Source organism: Sciurus vulgaris (assembly GCF_902686455.1).
Source record: "Sciurus vulgaris genome assembly, chromosome: 5".
Taxonomy (NCBI): Eukaryota; Metazoa; Chordata; class Mammalia; order Rodentia; family Sciuridae; genus Sciurus; species Sciurus vulgaris.
The window spans coordinates 16,442,157-16,453,994 of record NC_136465.1 but is presented as its reverse complement, the minus strand read 5'-3'; the positions used below and the strand labels follow the sequence as shown (position 1 = coordinate 16,453,994).

The 11,838-nt window shown below is 38.2% G+C and overlaps 1 long non-coding RNA gene across 1 annotated transcript; it reads right to left on the bottom strand.

Moving 5' to 3' along the window:
- Positions 1 to 2,899: 2,899 nt before the first annotated feature.
- Positions 2,900 to 8,532, bottom strand: LOC306661243. Its single transcript, XR_013763840.1, has 4 exons — positions 8,441 to 8,532; positions 7,658 to 7,748; positions 4,392 to 4,509; positions 2,900 to 3,083 (listed from the first exon to the last, which is right to left on the bottom strand). It is a non-coding gene; the product is annotated as an uncharacterized lncRNA (long non-coding RNA).
- Positions 8,533 to 11,838: the final 3,306 nt, after the last annotated feature.

The window sequence follows — 11,838 nt, the reverse complement described above, 5'->3', positions numbered from 1 at the left end:
AATATGTTTACTGTAGTTTTTTTAGTAAAGGAAAACAGAAAATGAGCTCAACTTAAAGAAAAATAGATAAATATATCAAATTATAATATCCAAAGAAATGCTATAGCCAGGCATGGTGGTGCATGCCTATAATTCCAGTGGCCCTGGAGGCTGAGGCAGGAGGATTGTTATTCAAAGCCAGCCTCAGCAACTTAGTGAGACTCTATCTCTAAATAAAATATTAAAAGGGGTGGGGATGTGGCTCAGTGGTGTAGTGTCCCTGAGTTCAACCTTTGGTACCAAAAAAAAAAAAAAAAAAAAGGAAGAAAAAGAAAAAGAAAGAAATGTTGTATACCATGTATCGACCTGGAAAAAACAGAAAAACTTAAGCACAAAAGCAAGGTGCAGAGGGTTGTAGACAGTGTGTCATCATTAATGCACCATTTTCAAATCTGCAAAACAATATGTAGTTGTCTATTGGATAAACAAAGAATTTGAAACTAAAAACATCATTAACATCCAGTTCAAGATGGTGGTTACCTCTAGAGAAAAGAGGGAATCAAGCATTGTCAGTATCTGTAATGTCTTATATCCTTATTTTTAAAAAAAAGTCCGAAGTAAATATGGCAGATATTCAGGACCCTGTAAGTTCAGTAGTGGGTATATGAATATTATTATTGTGTTCTTACTTTTATATTTGAAATTTTTCACAATAAAAAATTTAGAAGAACTAAAGCAAAAATAAATAAAACACACTGAGGTCTTTTCATAGTGAAGCGGAAAGAGAACTCAAAAGATAACGTTATATCTTCCTGCTTGGTTTTTGTTTTGATAGGAGGCCTTGGAAGCTGTTGACAGAAATAGCTTTGCATGAGTCTGATATCATCAAGGGCGCCGGGACCTGGGCAGTGACCAGGGTTGGAATCTGGCAGAGGCAGAAGGAATGATCCCTAAGCATGAGGGAAGGTGGGTGTGCCAGCCCAGAGGTATCATGTGTTCTCTTCTTACTTTAAAAGAGGTTCCAAAGCGTGACTCAAACAAATACTTTCAGCACTACCTTGGTGGTGGTGGTTTTCGAATGCGCTTCTTTTTCAGAAAACTTGGAAGAGATGAAGCTATTACCTGGACTCTCTAGTGACTGGAACCAGATATGTGGGGAAAGAGGCTGGCTCCAAATGCATGACAAGTCATGTGACTTGGAGAAAGAATCCAGACCAGAGTCAAGAAAATCTGGTTCCAGCCTTAATCAGCTAGCTGTGAGGCCTCTACAATTTCATCCACTCTCTGAGCCTGTCTCTTACCTGTGAAATGAAGGACTAAGTTCACCAAATCACTGAGGTCACTTATGGCACAAGTTATAGATACCTCTTGGTGTTGTGCCTTTTACACTTTAAATGAACCAACCAATTAAAGGTCCTTTATTTTTCCTTTTCCTAATGTTGTCTGGTGTTAGATGAAAAGGGGGAAGACTAGACTGAGAACGAAGTGCTCTGTTTCTGCTTTTTGATTCATTATGTCATCACTATTATTGTCATTGAGAAAATAGGAAGACCACATAAAAGCTCCTGAGAGGATAACTCTCCACTCATGCAAATTAGGAGTCATGATATTTTTACAGATATTTTTGATACATTAAAATTATATTAAGAGAATTCTAGAAGTCCTCTACCCAGAGAAGGAAACTGAATAAATAACATAAAAGAGAGCCCGAGGAAATGATTAATAAGCTGAATTGCTTGTTCATGTGTTGAGTCTTCAGGGAGGGAAGGGAGGACCTACTGAATGATGTGGCGCAGACCACTAATGGACCCTACATATTCGTTCTCTCCTTACTTTTATCAATGTGGCCTCTAGTGTTTTAGTTGGGCGATTGTCTCTCCATCTTTTGACTTTTTTTTCTCAGTCTGCTTTGTTGCTAGATGTGGGGTCTGGCCAAGGGTGCAAGTAGAAATTATAAGAGCAACTTCTAGGTCTCATATTTTAAAGTGGGAAGTTATATGTTCTTGACCTTCTCTTTTCCCGTACAGCAGACTGAAGTTCAGATGAGACAGCTTTGACTTTGAGAAGAACAGAAGCTTGAGGATGACCATGAAGGAGCGGCAAGATGGAAGGAGCATGGGTCCCTGGGCCACCTTGTGGAGCAGAGCCAGGCCACTGAGACAGCAGACTGCTCGCTGTGGACTTTCATGCATGAGGGGAATCAAAAGCCATCTTGTTTGTGCTCCAGAGATGTGGATCTTTTTGTTACACTAGATTAGCCAGGTCCCTATTTAATGTATGACTGAAAAGAGCTTGAGCTATTCACAGTGGTCCCAGAAGAAATGGAGACTTTTATCAACCATCTGTGAATGCCAGAAAAACCAGAGACAGATACTAGCTTCAACCTAAACCTGAGCAACCCATCAGAAAAATCTACATAGGGCATTCTGCAGAACTGGCCTGGCTTCTTGAAAAAGATCTGTGTCATAAAGATAAAAAGAAGCTGAGTATCAAATTAAAGAAGCCTAATGGATCATGACAACTAAATAAAATTCATGATCCTTGACTGGACTCTTGACTCGAAACAAAAAGTATATATAAGACATTATTGATACAACTGGAGAGATTAGAATATGAAAAGCATATTGACTAATAAAACCGTCATACATAGTGAACCATGAAGCATGAACACGTTCTGAAATATTTGGGACAAAGTGTTCAAAGTCTGCAACTTATTCCCAAGTAGTTCAAAAAACTAATCATAGTAGTAGTGGTAATAAAAATTGATGTGTATGACAAAATATTAGTAATTAATGAAAATAAACAAATCCAGGTAAAGGGGATATTAGTATTTTTGCATTAATCTTACAATATTTCTATAGATTTAAAATTTTAAAAAATAAATATTGGGAGATTTCCCCCCCCTTTTTTATTCCTTCTGTCTCTTTAGTTTCCACATATGAGAGAAAACATTTGACTCTTGACTTTCCGAATCTGTTTTATTTCAGTCAGCATGACATTCTCCAGTTTCATCTATTTACCAGCAAAGTATGTAATTTCATTCTTCTTTATGACTGAGTAGAACTCCACTGTTTATATATACAACATTTTCTTTGTCCATTCACCTATTGATGAGTATGTATGAATATATCACAATGCATTCCAATTTTATATGTAACTATAATGTACCAATTAAACAATAATTAAATTAATAGAAGGAAGACCAATACAGTGGAACAAGAGAATTAGAGAGAGGGAGGAGGGAGGTAAGGGGGCAGAACTGGGGATGGAAATGGAGTAAACCATGTTATATGCATTTATAAATAGGTCAAAATAACCCTACTTTTAGGTATAATTATAACACACTAAAAATAGTAATAGTAAAATAAAAATATTGGGAAAAACATGAAACTAAAGATACATGAATATCTTTTAGACTTTGAAGTAGAAATCATGTTCTTATAAAAGACATACAAAAATAGATTATATAAGAAAGGATTGGGGATGAGGGGGCTCAATGGTAGAGCACTTGGAGGCACTGGGTTCAAGTCTCAGCACCACATATAAATAAATGAATAAAAATAAATGTCTATTAACATCTAAAGAATATTTTTAAAAATAAAAGATTGATATCTTTGACTCTATTACAATGAAGTTCTGTCCATCAAAAAAATCCTAATTCAACTCTATCTTACTTCCAAATCACTTCCATCTCCTCACATACTGTATGCTTTACTTATTCATTATACTGTTGTGAATCACCTGACCATTCACTAGCTTATTCCTAACACCTACAACACTCATACCACATCATAGGTACTCTATAAATAAATGCTGAAGTAATTAGTAAGGAATAAATGAATGAAATTCAGTAAGGCAATATGTAACATGATTAAATTCTAAATGTTAGCAATTTTCAAATTAACTCTAAAACATGGTGGCTCAGGGGACTTGAGTAAGATCTGATTTTGATGAAAACTTTTGCAAATCTAACTCCATCTTATCATTTCATGCTGTTACTGAATCTTGAGGATTGCTCCAACGACAGGCTGCCTGGATTCTAATTCTGATGATCTCATTAATTATCCAAAGAAAAATGATCATAGATCCCTAGGTCCCTTGTTTCCTTATCTTTAAAATGAGAGAAAATAATAGTGGCAGTTCCTAGTGTTGGCCTCAAAAGTACATTAAGTAACACATAAACGAAGAGGGGGGTTTGTACCAGCACTCAGATGATGAGAACTGCCTCTGTTTTTGTGACTCAAAAGGCTTGAAGGGGCCTCGCCACCTCCTCATCAGCATCTAGATGCCTCCTTTATGTTCTAAGCCTTGATTTTTTCCTCAAACATTCACGATCTCATTCACTTATACGTCTTCACACATACTACTCCCACTACTTAGAACACCCTTCCCCTAATTGATTTGTTACTCACTGTGCACATCTTATCTCAGAAATCTTCCCCTCAGAAGATTCTTCTCTGCCCACTGTGCACTCCTAATTTGGCATAAGCACCCTTCCATAGCCTCATGTGGGCCCCTCATGACTGGGCACTATTGAATAAATGATCAATATTTATCGAATGAATGGATTGCTGCACCATGCCTACCATGACTGGGTGGCTTTCTCATTATACTCACTGGCACAACAGTGCTCTATTGCAAAGTTTGGAAACTAGCAGAGACTATGAGCTGCTAAGAAGTACTTTTCTTCCTTCTCACACTTACAACATCCTCTGTATCACCTTCATCCTTCATGTCCATGTTACTAATCTAAGTTAAAGGGAACTGCTAATCCACTCATGATCCAATCCCCAGGAGAAATAGCACATTTCAGAAGGCTTTACAGACAACTTTTTGTGCTGTGAGTTTAGGCAGGCCTTCTAGAGAAGGAATGCTCAGGAAAACTTTCCTGCCCACACTCTGAGCAGGAACTAATAGCTCTGGGATTTGGATCTGTTGGAAAGCTAGCGACTATACAGCTACTGCTACCATTTTGTTTCCTCATGAATCTCAAAGCCACCTGGCACCAAACCTGGGTATATCTTATTAATATCAGGTATGAGTATCCATGGCACATGAGAGTGAGGCAGGATCTCCCTCCTTTTCACTATAACCTTGACTGGAAGTAGCTGTGAAGATGACCAGTAGCCTAGAGGTGGAGAAATGTTGGCAAAATAGAGTGTTTCCCTCTGGCCACCCCATTCCATCCACTGCCCTCTGGCGTGATTCCCTTCCCTGTGTCATAAACACGTTGTCCTCTCTCCCTTTTGAGTTCAGCTGGTGTCATCTCTGTCCAGACTGCCTTCCAGGGCAGACGCCCAAGCTTCAAGGACTCACAGTCTGTACTCAGACCATCTTTTGGGCATCTGAGGTGGGGCACACAGATTCCCCTGGAGCTGAGCTCTGCTGACTTTGTAGAGACAGCACATCTGAAGGGTATAATACAGCTTGTCTTCTCACAGCACATAATAAGTATTAGCCACAAAACTATCAAAATATCAAAGGAAAATGGATTGTAGGAGAAAATATGCACATTAGAGGAGAGAGAAGCGGTTCACACAAATCAACAAAAATGCCAGATGGTACAATCTACCCCATTGGTTTTTTTTTTTTAAATCAGGATTTGTGGAGATACATTTGACTCAATTCAAGAAACTGAATAGTAATGATATGTATCATGCCATAGGTTTAAAAAATGGACAGATAAAGTCTGTCTATCCTTGAGAAACAATGAGCAGTCATTCAAGCTTTAATTCCACCTTTGTCATTCAATTGGCAAAAATTCTCATGTTTTCTCTCCCTTCATCTAGAGGTTATCCATTAGTTGATGAATTTAGTTTACCATATCTGGAATCTTTCTATTCAGTGCTCTTACGAGTTTGTTAAGGCACATCCTAGAACTGTATATATAGTCTTCAAGATTTAGACAATATGTAATTTTCCCTAAGATTAATTCATATTTTATGCTTATTTCTTATGGTTTATCAGCAATACCCAATGGCAGGTTGACTTTTGTTGACTTAAGCAGCACAATTGGAACAAGGTATTCAATGGTATCTATATTGATTTTTGGAAAATTAACTATCAGGAACAGTCTAACATTTTCCAACTCTCTTCTTTATACCTAAATGTGACAAAAACTCTATTTACATATAATTATACTGAAGCTCCATGTTATTTCCCCAACAATTTAGATAACTTTATGGGGATGATCCTACAATACATCCCTTTGCCTTGATAGTTTGAACTGTTCTACTTAATATTTCAATAGTTCATGATGATTCTATTTTTTAAGAAAGTTCTTTTGAAAAAACTTTTTGAAAAACAATGTTCCATGATGAAAAACTGTAATTAAAAACATGGCGTAAAGAGAAGTATAGGGATTTAGGAACTAGACTATCTATCCCTTCATTTACTCTGTATGTGAACTTGACCTCCTCACTGAATCCCTCTGAAATTCAGTTTCCTCAACAGCTGTATTAGTCAGCTTTTCATTATTAAAACAAAATACTGGACTCAGGATATTTATGAAACAAAGAGGGGTACATTTAGCTCACAGTTTTGGAGGTTCAAAGTCCAAGGTTGGGAAACTTCAGTGGTTTGATCTTTGGTAAGGGAGATGGATGGTAGCACATGATGGTGACAGCATGCAGAGGCAAATGGTCATAGCTTGAACAGGAGGAGAGAGAGAGAGAGAGAGAGAGAGAGAGAGAGAGAGAGAGAGAAAGGAGACAGGCTCCCACAACCTCCTTCAAGGGCAACTCCTGATAACCTAAGGACCTCCCTTGGCACCACTTTCTAAAGGTCCTACAACCACCCACTGGCACCATACTTTAACATATGGATCTCTGGGAAATACTCAACATCCAAACCATGGCAGTAAAAATAGGGTAACAATTCTTACTGTAGACAGGGGTGAGGATTAAGAGTAACGCCCTGAAGATATTTACAAAGTACCCATGGCACTATCTAACAACTTGATGAAAACTCCCTTTCTTGCCCTCTTATATAGTAGCTACTAGATATGTAGCTACTGAGTACTTGTGACAGAGGAATTGATTTTTAAATTAAATTTATATTTAAATAGCTTCATGAAGCTACTGTATTAGACACCACAGTTCTAGACTGCAGTAAGCCCTCAGTAGATGATAGTCATTGGTAGGATTAATAACAGGAAGTTTGGATTCCCTATCCAAGATGGCCTAAGACAAAGAATAAAACAAACAAACAAAAAAACACTCCAACAGAAAAATTCTCATTAAAAATTTCTGAGATTTTTCTATGAGATTTTATGGCCTATTGACCTAAGAATATCTAAATGCAATCTTTTAACTACTCACTGCCTCACATCACTGGGAACCTTCTTATCCCAAACAAAGGATAAAGAAGGGTCCTGCTGAGCTCCTAAGTGGAGAACCACTTAATACTTAAACCTTCAAGTTTCCAAAGATTTTTAAAAGTTTTTAAGAGAGAATGCATTTTATTTTATTTGGTATTTAAGATCAGCTCCATCCAGAAGCTTATGAAAAAAAAAAATCTGAATGCATCAGATCCCGTATTCCCATACGCTTTGTTCACCTTGTCATCAGACATGAAACAGACTTCAAGACTATTTAGTTCAGCAAACAAATACTGCTGCAAGTAATTTTATCATACATTTCTCAGTAGTAACTCTATGCCAGTTTCTAAAAATACTAACCATTTTGGGCCAGGTGGCCTTGGAGACCTCATGGTTTAAGTAACTTGGACTTCAATAGCTCCAGTCTCTGTACTCCAGCAACTGTCCAGATCTAAAGAGATGGTTTTAAACATGAGAATTCCTTTGCTTATAGTTTAGAACCTTGATTTTACAGTCTGAATAATTAGGATGCTTCTAAAACATAGTAATCTGAAACAGAAAATCAGCAATTAGTAGCATGCTTCATAACCAGACATGAAGAGATTGATATATTAGTATTTTCCAGCAAACCTAAACAGTTGAAGACAATGATGAGAAATTAGCCAGAACCTTAAGCAAGTATGAGAGCTTAAACAAGGTGGACATAATGCTTTGAGGCAGGCATAATGCTTTGAAGCCTGTAAACCAGTACCAAGGAGGCCAAGAGAACAGGCAAATCACAAATAATAAAATGTTGGTGCTGAAGGATCCTAGGGATGTGCCAGACGACCTGCTTGTTCTACAGAGAAAACTGAAGCCACCAGTGTTAGATTTTCCCAGAGTCTCACATCAGCTCATGGCAGAGCTGATTATCTCCTGGCTCTCATTAGAGTCTTGTTTCTAGTAGAGCAAAGTTGCCCAAGCTGGAGCTAGGTCCTTTCAATCTTAATGGGCAACATATCCGTATGTGAGGAGAGGCACCTTCCCCTCTCACAAAGAGATTCTTCATCCAGTCCACCATTTCTCAGTAATCCCAGAGCTCAAGAGAGATTGGTGGACCCGCGAGTCATGTTAGCAGAAACATCTGGAGTCCCATCTACTTACTGAGTCCTACTAGACCAAGTTTAGGGTCCCTAGTAGAAACTGAAGAATTGAGCTCCCCAGGGATGCAGAGCTTGCTGAGCAGATGCCTGAATGAGCCTCAATCATCAAATGATGCCTGGTGTGTGGTTGACTACACGAGGGAAGAAGAATGTGGTCAAACCACAATCCTGACGTTCCTGTGCAGGAGCAAGCTTCTGATCTACTCTCTGCAAGGGAAATCCTGCTACAGAATTAGCTGGTTTCACAGACTGTGGAAGCAAGAGTGCCCACCATGGCCTACCGTGGCCCACCGGGTATCAGGCATACTCCTGGCCTAGAAGACTGGGACAATGCTAGAGAGTTGAGCTTTAAGTTTAATTTCAGAGCTCATTTACTTACTCCAGGAACACTTCTTGAGAACGTATCACATTCTATTCAAAATATACAAAATCTGGACACCATTTAGTCCATCATAAATACTTTCTGTTGTAAACAGTGCTCTGTGTGCAGAAGATACAACTTGCTTGGATCATGCTGTGTTGCTCCCACCTCAACCATCCTGTGGAGCATTGTTTGTACCTCTACAATGGCCCAGTTTGATTTTTGATATTTCTTCTTAAATATTTACCTTCCTTTTTCTAGAATAGAACAACTCCTAGGCAAGGAATGGAGAGTTCTTTGTGATAGCTGAATGAAATAGAAACAAATCTGTTACCAATTGCTAGAGACAGACAACATTGGTGGTGATCGCTGCTGAAATCTGTTGTTTTCCACAATTCTGTAAGTTTAGTTGCTTATCTACAATATGTTCAGCTTTGTGCTGTGTGCACAACCTAAAGTTGTATGCCTTTTCTTCCAGATATTTGCAACCTTTTTTTGCAAAGCAGAGAAAGGAGAAATGCTAAATATCCAAACAATCCGATGTTAAAGTAATTAAATAAGAAAATGCAATATTCCAACTGGGCAGCTGGTAAAGGGAGCAGGAGCATACAGATAAAAGGCATCATGGGGAAGAAAGGATGTAATTGGTTTTCAATGATGAATTAGAGAGAGGGGAGAGGGGTGGGCAGCTTAGGTAACAAGAAGCATTAGGCAGGCACAGAATCAAAAATGAAATGAATTGAATCTAATTAAAGTAGAAGCAAGTGTTAAGTACTTCAGAAACTTGTTTTGCCACTTTTGCTAATTTTGGAGGTATGACAAAATCAGATTATTACTATTTTTCTGAATCTACCTGCATTTCTAGTGGCAGACAAGTTTTTTTTTTTTTTTTTTAAATAGCCAATCTGGAATGATTCCATTCAAGACCCTACCAGTCAGAAGGTGTTTGGGGGAATAACTTTGCCTTCTATAATTGAGGAGAATAACTTAGTTTTCCATATTTATAGTACTGGTTCTCAAACTTTAGCTTATATCAAAATCACCCGGAAAGCTTCAAATATATTACTGCCCCTTGCCCTGAGAGTTTCTGGTTTGGTAGTTCTGTGTTGGGGCCTGAGAATTTGTATCTCTAACAAGTTCCTATGATGCTGACATTGCTGATCAGGGACAACACTGAATACCACTGATCAAGAGGGAAGACACAGTGGGCTTTCCCAACCCTGCCTGTGACATTTGGCAGTGATCCAGCCTAGGTATGAGGAAATTGTTCATATCAACAAACTCAGGGTAAAAATGAAGTATGTAGATGATTAAATGCCCTAAGTTTGTTTTTGAGATTGTAGAATATAAAAGACAAACATTACAACATGACTTCTAGGAATACAAGGGCTTTTAACAGTGAACAGAGTCATATCAACTTTAATCAGACAAAAAAAAAAAGAAAAAAAAAAGCAAGGTTATTGCCACTGATTTTGTGCTTGTCCTTTGATATGGCATGGAGAAACAGAACCAATAGTGTGTGTGTGTGTGTGTGTGTGTGTGTGTGTACAAAGAGATTTACTTATTTTAAAGAATTGGCTCATGTGATTATGGAGGCTTCATGAACTCCAAATCCAATGATGCAGGTCAGGAGACTGGAGAATCAGGAAAGAACTGAAGTTCAGGTTTAAAGACAGTGAGCCAGGAGGAGCTGGAAGGAAGTCCAAAGGGACTCAGTTATTGAGTTCCCTCCTGCTCATGGAAATCAGTCTTTTGTTCTATTCAGGCCTTCAGTGGATAGAATGAAGTCCACCTACAAATGAAGAACAATCTGCTTACCTCCAAGTCCACTGACATAAATGCAAATTTAATTCAAAATACCTTTGTAGAAACATCCTGAATAATGATTGACTAAGTATCTGGGCATCATGGTCCAGCCAAGTTGACACATAAAATGAACCATTGAAATAGTTTTATTTCATTTTATTTGTCTACTTTGTTATTGTTTTCAAGTTGGGGTTCAATTCAATGTTACAAAATGCTTTTGCTCACCTAAAGTTTCAGTGATTGTCATTTAACAAAGGGATCTGTAAAGATATCATTGTGAAAGAAGTAGTTCATAGCTTATGCATTTATTCATTCAGTAAATATCTCGTGTTAATTTTGCAAAAACCTCTTGGTATGGATTTGTTTTAGGCAGAAAAAGTCTGAGACTTTGGTTTAGCAATGCATTCATGGCAATGGGAGAATGGAGAAAGGCCAGGCTCTGACTTGGCTGTGTCCACTCTGGGGAAACTGTCATATCTGGGTTTGTGGCTGCCAGTGGTGAAACACCAAAGTTGATGCTTTAGCCAGCTACCTGGGGGTGTCAGTAGAAGAGGTAAGAAGTGCTGGGAAAGGTGCATTGGAGGCCAGAGAGATTGCATCAGAGGGACAGAGTCTCCTCCCCAGCCTGGGTTTCTCTGGACCCTGGGAATAGGGACCTTCGCACGGGGACCATGGGGAGTTTTTCTTTTTCATTTACATCACTTGGTGCCCAGCTGAAAAGATAATCTGATAAGAATGGATGAAAGAAGAGTGCAGGGGCTGAAGAGGGTTCCCTGCCCCAAATGATATGTCTGTGCCAACTCCCTAGAACCTATGAACATGACAATATTTGGAAAATGGATTTTATGTATTAGATTTTATGTATTAGTTTTTATGTATTTGATATATGTATATATAGAAAGAGAGAGACTGAAATGAAAATAAAGTTCATCCTCATTTTTCATGGATTCCATATTTGCAAATTTGCCTACTCACATTACAAAATTTATTTGTAATCACAGAATCAATACCCATGGCTCTTTTTCAGGCTTTGTGAACACACTCATGTGACAAAATATTTGAACTACCTGATGCAAATGTCCTCGGCTAAGGTTGAACAAGGTAACACTCCACCCATTTTAGCTCTAATTGTGTAAACAAGTGTACTTTCTGTGGTCTATTTGATACCATGGTTGGCTTTTTTGGTTTTTTGTTTTTTGCATTTTTGTCGATTTCTTGTTCAGAATGGTCCC